Source organism: Colossoma macropomum, unplaced genomic scaffold, assembly GCF_904425465.1.
Source record: "Colossoma macropomum unplaced genomic scaffold, Colossoma_macropomum, whole genome shotgun sequence".
Taxonomy (NCBI): domain Eukaryota; kingdom Metazoa; phylum Chordata; class Actinopteri; order Characiformes; family Serrasalmidae; genus Colossoma; species Colossoma macropomum.
The window spans coordinates 22,327,135-22,340,046 of record NW_023494795.1 but is presented as its reverse complement, the minus strand read 5'-3'; positions in this window follow the sequence as shown (position 1 = coordinate 22,340,046).

Here is a 12,912-nt window from a genome sequence, read left to right as displayed (position 1 = left end):
ACAATAACATAGGCACTGGCTATCTCATACATTATAAGATTACTGAAGACATGTACAATACGCAGCTCTGTGCATTTCCTCTCCCACCTTACACACACACACACACACACACACACACACACACACACACACACACATCAACACATACAGGATATGAACATGGCACACTCCTCTGTAAAAAGGTCACTTCACAGAAGCACACACACACAAACACACACACAAACACACACACACACACACACACACACCCATACTCATATTTGTTTTTATTCAGTGTCAGGACATATGCCCCATATGTATTCATGTTCAACTCAGCAAATAAATAGAAATTGTGCAGTTACAGGGAAAAAAAGTTAATTCTGTCATATTTAAGTTAATTCTCTTGTAATTTACTTTCACAACAAAACTACGTAATTTGATTGGGGGTGTCTGAACTTTTGACTGTGTGAATGTACATGTAAGCATGTAAATGTAATTGTTTTTCTAGGCCTAAACCTAACCCTAACCCTAACCCTCACCTCATTTACCAAAATTAAATGATTTTGCTTTTTCAATTAAAAAAAAAATAATAAACATGTAGGTTTTGTAAAAAAAGCACTTTATGAAGTCAGAACTGTTTTGTTAGCCCTGATAAGATAGCAAAGTAAGGACACTTTTGTCTTGAAAATGTACAAAAACAAGCACAGACACACAAGCACGCACGCACACACACACACACACACACACACACAAACACACACACACACACACACACACTCAAATGCAACCACACACACACAGCGCTACGTTCCCACCATGTAGTTCATACCTTAAGGCTAGAGGTGTGCGGTCTTGTGATCTCTCATGTTCCACAGCAGAAAAGGACAGATTAAATCAGGGCATTTACTCCCGAGCAGGCTGAGGTGAGCCAGAGGAAGAGCCTGAAATTAAATTACCTCCATCTACCTTTCTCAATCATTCAGCCAAACGCAGGATGTCGATACTGCAACACTGCTCCTGGCTGCCATTCTGTCTTATAAAAGCCTATCAAACATTTAACAAAATGAGTCGGAGGGGTGGGGGGGTTTGCAGCAGCTGGTTTTTTGCCATTTACCACTGTGATTAATGTTACATTACCTTTTTTAATATTTCAGACAGAGAGCCAGAGATCTGATATGACTAGAAGGTAATTGTATCAATGGTCAATTGAAAGTATAAATATATTAATAAGATCTTTTTAAGGGAGTTCTGCATCATAATGTACCTAAGAGGAGTAAAAACGACCTTGGGCGCAGTATAATTAACATTTTGATCATTTAAACAAAAATACAATGCTAAACTTTATTAAAATATTTACTGTATATCCAAAGGTTATTGTCAATAGAATGGGACACTCTGGAGCAGCTGCAAATGTGCCTAAGGTGACCATGCCCATGCCGTGGAACAGTGGAGTGATGGAGCTCCAGTCAACACCTTTAGCATGAGTTGGAGTGGTGTTTGTGATCCAGAACTAATCATCCACCATCTGTACCTGACCTTACTAAAGGCTTCCCCAAAAATACAAGCTGTTATGGCAGCAAAGGAGGGACAAACATCTTATTAATACCCTCACATTTAAACATCAGCCATTTCTTCTAATGTAGTGTAATGATTTCTTATACAGAAACATTTAATATCCCAGGCAAATGTCATTATACTACAGCAGCTTTTAGAATCTACCTCACCAGCACAGCTACTGAAATAAGCACTTCTTTATTCTTCCTACAGAATCATATAGCAGCCCCCCCAACCCATCCTCAACAGCAGCATGCACTGAGCCTTCACTCTCTTTATGAGAAACGGTTAACCTGCCTGAGCCTATAAAGCCCCTGACAGCTGTCAGCTCTCAAAAGACGCCCACCTTTTATTTCACATGAGAGAGAGAATGGGGAAGAGAAGAGGAGAGAGAGAAAGAGAGACAGAGAGAGAGAGGGGTGTTCGTTCGAACTTGGCTTTCAGGCAGAGGACACTTGAGTGCTCCCTGTCTTTAACAGCCACTGCATTATATAAGATCAGAGTGGTTTCATATTAGCCTATCGGCTCACAGCATAGAGGCTGATGGAATATTAAGAGGGAGAGAGAGAGAGAGAGAGAGAGAGAGAGAGAGAGAGAGAGAGAGAGAGAGAGAGAGAGAGAGAGAGAGAAGGAAAAGAGAAAAAGAGAGGTGATGAGACAGAAAAAAGAAAAGAAAAGGAAAGAGAGATTGCGAGACACAGAAAGTGAGAGAGAGATGCAGACACAGGTAGAGACAGACAGAAGGAGAGAAACAGAGCCTATCCCAGCAGTCACTGGGTGAAAGGCAGAAAACACCCTGGACAAGTCACCAGTTCATCACAGGGCAGCCTGGGTCTACTTACAAAATAAACAGAGTACAGGTAAACGAAAACCCTAAACTTCTGAGAGGAGGAGCTCAAAGAGAGGGACCAGCCTGGAACAGTCAGAGAAAACATGAAAGGGAGAAAGAGAGAGAAAAGAGAGAGAACATGATAGTATGTGAAAGAGAGAAAAGAGAGAGAGATAGAGAGGAAGAATATCTGAGAGAGAGACAGAGAGAGAAAGAGGGAGAAAACACGATAGTGTTAGAGAGAGAGCGAGAGTGTGCGAGAGAGAGAGAGAATATATCTCAGGTTTTCTGCAAAGCCCTTAGGGTTTGACCCTCACAGTTCAAACACATGACCTTTCCAGCATGCATGCAATATTAACATGGCCTCTTTTTAAGAAGTCAATATTTCTACTCATGTCTACTGCCTCAATTAGGGGCAGCTTAGAATAAGCACAGCCCACATCAGCATCTTTCAGCACAACAAACCCAGTGATATCACTGTGAATGAAAATGTTGGCTTTGATTTGAGTCTGAATTAGAATTAAATAGGCTGTTTGTGTTGATGCTGTTCTTTAAAAACTGATACATCTAAACGATCACTGTTCTGAATGTTTGCCCTCTACAGCGGCTCATTCAAAAAGGCAATCTGGGCTCTAATGTGAAACAAAGTTCAAATTGAAAGGATGTCAAGAACGTCAGAAAAAAATAAACTTTAGCCGCTTCTCTGGGATGTTTGGAAGGCTGCAATAATACATTTGCTTCCTGAAACCCAGAAATAGGACATTTTCCCCCACAATTTCTGCTCCAACAACTCTTCTACAGGCTGCAGTAACAACACTCCTTATCACTTTAACATGAATGGCGTAGGCTAAACTCTGTTCATGGTTGTGACCTCACAAATGCAATTGATTCAAAATGGCTGATTTTGCAACTTAGTTTCCGTATACGTTAGTCCCAAAAAGTAAACACTGTAATCATTTAATCATAAATAAACATTATTGAAGTTATTACGGTTACTTCAAATGGTTGGAAAAATGGGAGCACAGAGGAGAAAACAAAAGTCTAGGGCTGTTTTGGTGGGATCATGAACTCAGAAGTGCAAACCTGCAGAAATCAGCAAAGAAACGGTTCAACTGAAAATGATCTGAAACATTCCAGCTGCTTGTGGACTCCAGCAGCCTACTATTCAAAATTCCATGCGATACACATGAGGAGCAATCAGAGTGGTGGGCTCCTTTACAGCAGTCTGAACAACATGGCAGAGAGGAAGATATTCAGATCTGAGTACAAATGCATTTGTTTATTGATTTAACATGTCATTAAGCTGCATTATGCTTGTAATCTGAATTCAGATGCTGCAGATAAACAAATTAGCTCATCAAAAAAAGAGCATGACTGATGCGCCGCGTGTGGCACATGCAGAGCCTGCACATCACAAAGGTCTGTCCAAAATGCACATGTTTAAACCAAACACTCTGAGATCTCTTGCCTTATTGATCTGCACATTGCTGATGTCATCAAAGTGTGTACTTTCCAACATAGTGACGTCAGCATGTTACAAACACAGTAGGCTTTGACTTGCAGGTCTTCTATAATTCAATGTCTCACACAGATTCAAAGTCGAATTTCTGCCAAAAAATAAAAGCTTAAAAAAGCCAAAGAAAGCTACTGCTTGTCAAGGGTTTCTTTAAGTTGCCATGACTACACCACTATCTCTGAAATGCTCTGAAAGTCCTGATCAAGTAGATGAACTGAGTATTCTAGCTTTTTACTTAATTTCCTTTAATGAGTGTTTTTGTTTTTCAAATCTGATTTTGAGTAATAGTCATCAAGTGATACACTGATTAGCCATAATATTAAAAACACCTCCTTGTTTCTATATTCTTTGTCCATTTTATCAGCTCCACTTACGTATTATTTGGGTGGTGGATCATTCTCAGCACTGCAGCGAAACTGACGTGGTTGTGGTGTGTTAGTGTGAGTTGTGCTGGTATGAGTGGATCAGACACAGCAGTGCTGCTGGAGTTTTTAAACACTGTGTCCACTCACTGTCCACTCTATTAGACACTCCTACCTTGTTGGTCCACCTTGTAGATATAAAGCCACAGACAGTAGCTCATCTATTGCTGCACAGTTTGTGTTGGTCATCCTCTAGTCCTTCATCAGTGGTCACAGGACGCTGCCCACAGGACACTTTTTGCTGGATATATTTGGTTGATGGACTATTCTCAGTCCAGCAGTGACACTGAGGTTTTTAAAAACTCCAGCAGCATTTCTGTGTCTGATCCACTCGTACCAGCACAACACACACTAACATGCCACCACCACGTTGGTGTCACGGCATTGCTGAGAGTGATCCACCACCCAATTAATATCTACTCTGTGGTGGTCCTGTGGGGGTCCTGATCATTGAAGAACTGGGTGAAAAGGGGCTAACAAAGTATACAGAGAAACAGATGGACTAAAGTCTGTAATTGTAGAACTACAAAGTGCACCTATATAGTAAGTAGAGCTGTTAAACTGGACAGTGAGTGTAGAAATAAGGGAGTGTTTTAATGTTATGGCTGATGGCATTGGCAGTGTATATCATTGTTTGAATCATTGTTTAAATCCATTTAAAAGAACTGTGCACAGGACATTCTGATGCCTCTGCAGTGCAGTTTAGTGATAAAGTAAAGCAAGATCCAATCACAAACATGTTATCAACTCCCAAATTGCTAAGCACACAGAAACACTCCAGTCATTCCTCATATTTCAGACTGAGTTCTGTGTACAGCCACAGGCATGCACAAGTTAACAGTATGATATCAGTGTTATCAAAATGCTGTGTTTAGCCTGTCCACAAGAAAACACTGAAGACAAAGTTTTTTTTTTAAACCCCTGTTTTGAAAAACCTTAATTTTCACTAACCAAAAACAATATTTTTAGTGAAGTTTGGAAGCCAAAATACAGAGAAAGATCTAGTTTTTAAAAATGTCAGGATATGCTTTGTTAATAAGCTCATTACTGGGATCAGGTGTCTTGGGATCAGTGGAAACTCTAAAATGTGCAGGACAGTGGTACCTTAGGGCCAAGACTGACCACCACTACATTTTTAGCACAAAAAAATCAAATTTGCATGACTTTTTGCATCACAAATAAAAAGCTGTGTCCCAATTTAGCAGCTGCATCATTCAAAGGACGCGGTCTACGAAGGTGTGTCTTTCAAAGGCTGCATAGACTTACAAAGGCTGAACTGAAATGAGACTGTCTGCTCTACAGTGGATTTCCTGTTTGTGTCACAGCACCGCTGTTCCCGCCCTTACCACTGCATCATGAAATGCTGATCTTGTCAAGTTCTTTTAAAGTTCTTTAATAATGGAGCCGCCCTGCGATGGACTGGTGACCTGTCCACGGTATATCCTGCCTTCTGCCTAGTGACCTCTGGGATAGGCTCCAGCAACCCCCCACGACCCAGAAAGATAAGCAGCTTAGAAAATGTGTGTGTGTGTGTGTGTGTGTGTGTGTGCGTGTGTGTGTGTGTGTGTGTGTGTGTGTGTGTGTGTAATAATGGAGCCAGAAATTTGAATTTGAGTTTTTATTTTTTTCATTTATTAGAAAAGGACACATTTCTCAGCCCCATATGAAGAAGCCTTCAAAACGTGACAGCCTAGCCACGCCGCTGTGACGCAATCGGCCTTCAAATGCAGCCCCTGAATTGTAACATTGTTAACACTGTAATATTGTTTACATTGTTTCAAAATGTTCAAAAATGTGCATTTCATAGAGTCCATATATGGAAACCATGCTACAAAAGCAGTCCATTTTAAAATAACTGTTTCTTTGATGTAAACTCATTTAAATATCTCCAATTATTCAGCCTATAGCAGTTTAGCTTCACCTATTTATATCGAAGCTCTCTGAAGTATTTCAGTGCCTTTTCAATGAGATACAGTCCAGGGCAGCCAATCAGAACAGAGACCATCTTATATCTTATATCAGTCTTAAACGCACAGCAACAAAATCACCCTGTTTAATTCTACGGCCTAAAGAGAAGTTGGAAAATTGTCACGTAAAACTGAACTATGGCCATTTTTGGTACATATTACCATACTAATGTGGAAGAAAAATGCTGGATCTGGGTGCAAAGCACAAATTTCCAAAAACGTATGGGCTCTTCCTAAAGAGGAGTGAATGGTATGCTAGAAACCTTAGGTATTTCCATATAGCATTAAAATCTTACATTTCAAAAAAGTACAGTTCCGTGATATGGGTCCTGAGGCCTGATGTAGTGGCTGCATCCCCGCTCAGCATGTTTCTGCTCCAACACGCAAACAGCCTGCCCATCTCCTCCTCATCACTTTCCACTGGCCCTCATTTCTATTCCAAGGCCACTGAAGCCTTCCAGCAGCAGACTGTTGTGCAACTCTGGCGGCCCAGCAAAGGTGTGATGCATGGCATTGGGAACGTACTATTAGAGAGATGGGTCATTAATAATTCTGCTGAAGTCCTGTTTGTATTAGGGTGGGTGTGGGTGCGGTAGGATGAGACCAGAGGCAGGTCTGCCGAGACCAGAGGTGAAAGACTAAATTTATATTTCAAAGAAACCATTTAAACTCTGCAATCCTCCCCTCCCCCAGCCCCTTTCCCTGAACTCATGTAAAGTTAATGTCTCAAACACTCCTCCAGCTCAGCCACCAGGGACCTAATCTCTCTTTCTCTCTCTCTCTCTCTCCTCTCTCTATCTCTCTCTCTCTCTCTCTCTCTCTCTCATCCTCATTTTTTTCCTTTAATCTATGCTCGGCTCTGTTATTATTGTTGTCACTTCCTTTTATAATACACACTTTCCACACGTCAAAGCCCAGGAGGCCTGCAGGTCCATGTGTTTGTGGAGTAGATGTGATTGATAGACAGAATCTGTCTACTGTACAGCTGTCATTCGTAATGGCTGTCAGACTGAGAGTGACTGAGACATGGCTCGAATTCTCTTTTTGATTTAATCTTGATTAAGCAGACACAGACACTCGCAGGTGTGAACTCAAATCCCTGTGACGAAGCTTGCATGCTAAAGAGCTCCTTCTTCTGTCACAAATCAGACGCACACGCACAGACACGCATCACATCACCAGCACTGTCCTGCTTTACCCCTCATACTCCATTACAGACATAGTTATGTTGGCTAGTCTGACCCCTATTGGCAGTAAACCGCAACTACAACTTGATCACAGTTTAATGGACAGCTGAGACCCAGAGAGAGACAGAGACAGAGAGAAAAGAGAGACAGAAAAAAAAGAGAGAGGCAGAGAAGGCAGAGAGAAGAAAGAAAGGAGTTGTATATGCACACAGCATGAATACACCCACATGACACTTCACGTATGAGCTTATGTATCTATACTGATTTTTTTTCTATTTATTTATTCATTTACTTATTTTTATTTTTACATATTCTACCCCCTACAAACATTTGTTGTTTTCATACATCCCATACAGCACTGTGCAAAAGTCACCCTTCATTTATTTAATTTCCAATATTTACCAATATTTAACAGAAAATTACACAATTTAGCCTCAACAACTAAATCTATTAGCAAATGTTACAGTATTAAAATTGTGTCCACCATTTGCATTTATTACTTACATTCTTTTAGGAAGACTAAAAGTTCTGAGAACACCAGCAGCTTCTTGTTTCAGTTGCAAATTTCCTTTTCTCAGTAAGAGCTTCTTGACAGCTTCACATCCTTTCAGACCCTTTGTCTTCTCAAAATAGAAGGATAGACACCTGTGGATTTTTTCAGGTCTGAAGCAACAGTGGAGCTTGATTTCCACCTCTCTCTCAAAGATGAAAGCTTTAAGAACTGTTTATCTGAAGGTGACAGTTTGGTGGCCTGCCGGGTCATATCTTTTAATCGTTTTTTGAACTGCAGTTTTGAAACTCCTGTTTTTTCACTTATTTTACTTTGACTCTCCCCTTCCTTACGCAAGTGGTTCTTAATGACCCTTTTGACAGAAAATGAAATAAATAAATTGTGGTCTTTAACTTTTTCAGGTACTGTATGTATTATGTATACTGTCGTATGCAAATGTTCAAACACCCCTAGTCAAATTACATGTTTTGTTTATTTAAGTGAAAATTAGTTAACACATCCTCTGCAGAGAACTCACTTAAATATGGCATTTGTTTTCTGCAAATTCACAGTTTCTACTAATTTGCTAGGTTTAACACATTTGGAAATAATAAAACATAAAATATAAAACGTGTCATAACTGTTACATAAGCTACATTTTATGTTTTCTTTAATGTTGCATTCAGAAAATAAACAGTAATTATGCATTAAAAATCTGCAGGCATGTGTTCTCTGTAGAAGATGTGTACTTACTGTCACATAGAAAATCAACAAAATATTTTACGTACAACTATGTAAGTATCTATATGTAATAATAATACTATATACCATATACATTATATATATACATATATATACATATACATATATATATTATGTAAGGACCTATAGGTAATTAGAATTTTTAAGCCTAACCAGAAATCTAACCCAAAACCTAACCCTAATATTAACCTCAGTAACCAGAAAGAAATGCTTTGGCCCTTTCACTAAACAAAACATGTTTGCATTACAATGTCAGGTCCACTGCGTTCATGTTGATCAGGTGTGCTACCCCTGTTTTTCTCTATTCAGGACTTTTTTTTAATCCTAAAAATGTATGATGATAAACACAAAAACACGCACATACATCCACATAAGCTGGTTGCGGGAGGGTAGTGGGACATATATTGAGGCGGGAGGGAACATCTGTGGCTTTGGGCCTCACACAAAAGCCTCCATCCCCAACTCAAACAGAAGCATGGCCTCTCTATTGGCTCAGGTTCTGAGAGCGTATACCCCTTAATTTAAGGCTTTCAGCAGCGATCATTAACATTTCAGAGAGTGTGCGTGTGTGAGGGTGTCAGGCATCTGTGTGTGTGTGCACCCACCCCCACTCAACAGACTGAAGGGTGAGCAGACCACCGCTACAGTCACACTGACTCTGCTCTAAAGACCTAAATGAAGGAACTATGAACATGCTTTGCACATGGAGTCCATCACTGTTTATGACAGATGAAAGTATTGAGCTGGAACAAAAATTGAGGAGCAAATTGGGTAACGTACAAAGTCAGGACCAACAACAAGGTTTTTTTTTTCTTTTTATAACTTCAAGGTCAAATAACTTCTCTTCTACTACTAAGGGTTAGATTAAGGATTAAGCTTAATTCGTTTTACGTAGCCTTAGGTAGTGAATATAAAACAACATGAGACATGTAGATGAATAACAAACTGAAGGAAAAACCAACATAAATTGTCTTAATAAGGTGTTGGGCAGCCAGCAGCTACCAGAACAGCTTCAAGTGCATCTTAGAATAAATTCTGTTCTCTGGATCTAGACGTCTCTGGGACTGTACTGGACTGTACTGGAGGAATGGAACCATTGTTCTCAAAGAAATTCCCTCGGTTGGTCTTTTCATTATGGTGGTGGGTAAAACCAAAATCTGTTGAAAGCTGAGGAAACAGATGTCCCTAACTGCTCTGGATCATTTATTTATCCATGCTCAGTGGCTGAAAACTATTTGAGCAATTTGGATAATCTTATACAATTCCTCCTATTTCTTTCCCTGTAGGAAAGAGAAAGACTCTAACTGTGGTGCATTATACATTATGGATCAAGCTTATTAGTAATGATGTCTGAGAGATCCAGCCTCCACTCTCTCTCATCGTTCAAGAAAAACGAATGAAAAGAGATTAGCTGTATCAATATTTATCAGAGGAGCATCACTTCTGCAATCCTCCAGCACATACCAATAATACTAATCCTTATAAAACTGAATAAATGAAGAGTTTTTCACACCCTTGTGATAATACTGGTGTGACTAATGACAAACAGAAACAATGATGATGATCCCTTGCAGAAAAGTCACATATATTTTACATGTGAAGTTTGCAAAAACCATGTTTTCATGTAATCATCTTTTCACATATTACCACACATTTTCTGACATTTTGGATCACATATGAACACAACTTCATGTGATCATGTATTTTTTCACATGATCACACAGTTTTAACATATGAAATGTGGAAAAACAATACTCACTTATGAAATTCATATGACTTCATGTGATGTAACACCTCTGCCTTCTTTGCTGTAGACTAGGGTTCAATCACCCACATGGGCAAGCACTCTACACTTTACCAATAAGAGTCCTTGGGCAAGACTCCTAACACTACCTTCGCCTACCTTTGTAAAATGATCAAATTGTAAGTTGCTCTGTATAAGAGCATCTGCCAAATGCTGTAAATGGAAATGAAACCGGTGTTTCTAATAAGGGTGGACCATATGGTGATATACCGTGTGATACTTGAAGGCATTTCCATAGCTTTTATCCTTGTGAAACATGCTAACTTCAGTTAGCATCCTACAATGAATCCTACAGTGTTCATCATCATGACTTAGTCTAAAATGGAGATCTTCCAGTCCAGTTTAAAGACTAGGAAAAGCCCCTCCTATGATGTATCTTAAAGGTGGGAGTAACTTTCAAAAATCTACAACTGCATTGGGGCAGATTTTTTAGGGCTGGTGAAAGCAGAATAGAGACAGAGAGATAACATTAATACTAGGAAGTTGTTTATCTTATCACAGCTGTATTTAAATCATCATAGTGGAGAGAATGGATTGCTCAAACGACAGAAATGACTCTGTAAACTAAAAGCTAAAAGTTAAATTTAGCAAATTAGCAAAGTTAGCTGGCCATCTAGATATTTTACCTGAGTTTGTCTTCTTTTCTCTGGGTAAAAACTCATCTCTGGTGTTCATTTAGTGCTGAATGAAGATAGAATCACTGTTTCTTTATGATTTTGTTCAATGACTGAGGTCAGAGTTACACTAACACTAGCTTTGTTGTTTTTATTAGCCTGTAGCTCAGTGGCTAAGCTAGCAGTCAGGACTGGTTGAGCACTACAGGGATTTCTAAGGGTTGCATGATGTATTTGCATAATGCACACTGGGTACTGTGGTGAGAGAACAGTGATGGACAAAAACAGTACAAACTTGTGAATTCGGTCCAACTGAACACTACACAGCATGTCAAATAACATACTAAAACTTAGTTTTAGATAGGAATGCCCATTTAAGAAGGACAAGAGGAAATAAAAATAAACTATTAGTAGCAATAACTTAAAAATAAATTAATGACATGTTGAGCTGTCATCAATCAGCTATTTGTTACTATATAGTTTATGCAATTGGTATATGTTCACTGTTGCTGCTGTTTACAGGCTTTCTATAATAGATCTTAGTCTGTTCTGGAAGTACTGACAATACCCAAAATGTGCAGAGAAAAGTGTCTTGTGACATAATTTATCACATATGATAACATTGTTATACTGCCTGAACCAAATTTCTAAATCTCATTTCATATTACATATAGCTTTTATAAAGCATAAAGCTGTTTGCTGGTAGATTGCACGATGACAACAATAGTAATATCAGAGATTCAGAAATCAATATATGATGGAACCCCTAGAAGAGACACTCTGCGCTGTAATGTCCCATTAAACGTTTGAAATGCCTGCTTTGGCCTTTGTCAAATCAAATTATTGCTGCAGTGTGCTGTCCTTCTCTGTGGCACAGATATCTCCTGCCAGGCACAGATGTATGAACATGTCAAATACTAAGGTGTCATATGTATGAGAGCAGCATGCAATATTCCAGCGAACTGGATCTCTGAGTGCTAACATGCACCCGCTAGCTCTGTTCAGCATGCAAATAAGGACAGAGAAATTAGCCCATGCTTGAAGAGACACAATCAATAATTATCAGCTTGATGGTTCCCGAGCCACACTGCCTTTCCTGCCTCAGCATCCGTAATGGCCATGGAATGTATATATGGGGCGGAGTCGTCCATCAAACCCAATGAGACACAAAATAGAACGGCATCTGCTGGAGGCAGGCTGCTTGCGAGATGTCTTGTAGAGAATTCGAAAAAAGGAGTGTGCTGCATCCACATCGTGCACAAAAATAGCGCATCTCTTAGCTGTTCCAAGGTAGACTTTGACATTAGGTGTCACTGACTCCAATATCTTGTGAATGCTCTTCAGTGCTTCGCTAGGAAGAGAGAGCCACAGAGAGAGTGGCACGCACCACCTGAGTAAGAATTCCTAAACTAGGCTGAGAAGCTGACAGGAAAATTCATAGGGAGAGGCAGAAAAAAATACAGCAAAACACAGCAAAAGACATCAACTTTACCAGGGGGGACTAGATAGGCTTATAACCAAAAGCTTTAAAAACGGTTAAGTTGAAAATGTATATTTCTCTGGTTTGACTCCTGAAATTTTTAATCTGCTTTCTCTACACTCTTAAAAGTAAAGTCATCAAAAAAAAAGACTTTTTGGAGCAAAGGCATAGAGGAACCACTATTAGTTCCATAATTCCCCTTTGGAGATCCTTTAAGCATACCTATCTATCTACATTACACGTCCAAAAGTATCCACACACCGCTTCTAATTAGTGAATTCAGGTTCTATAAGAATGTTTTGTCACAG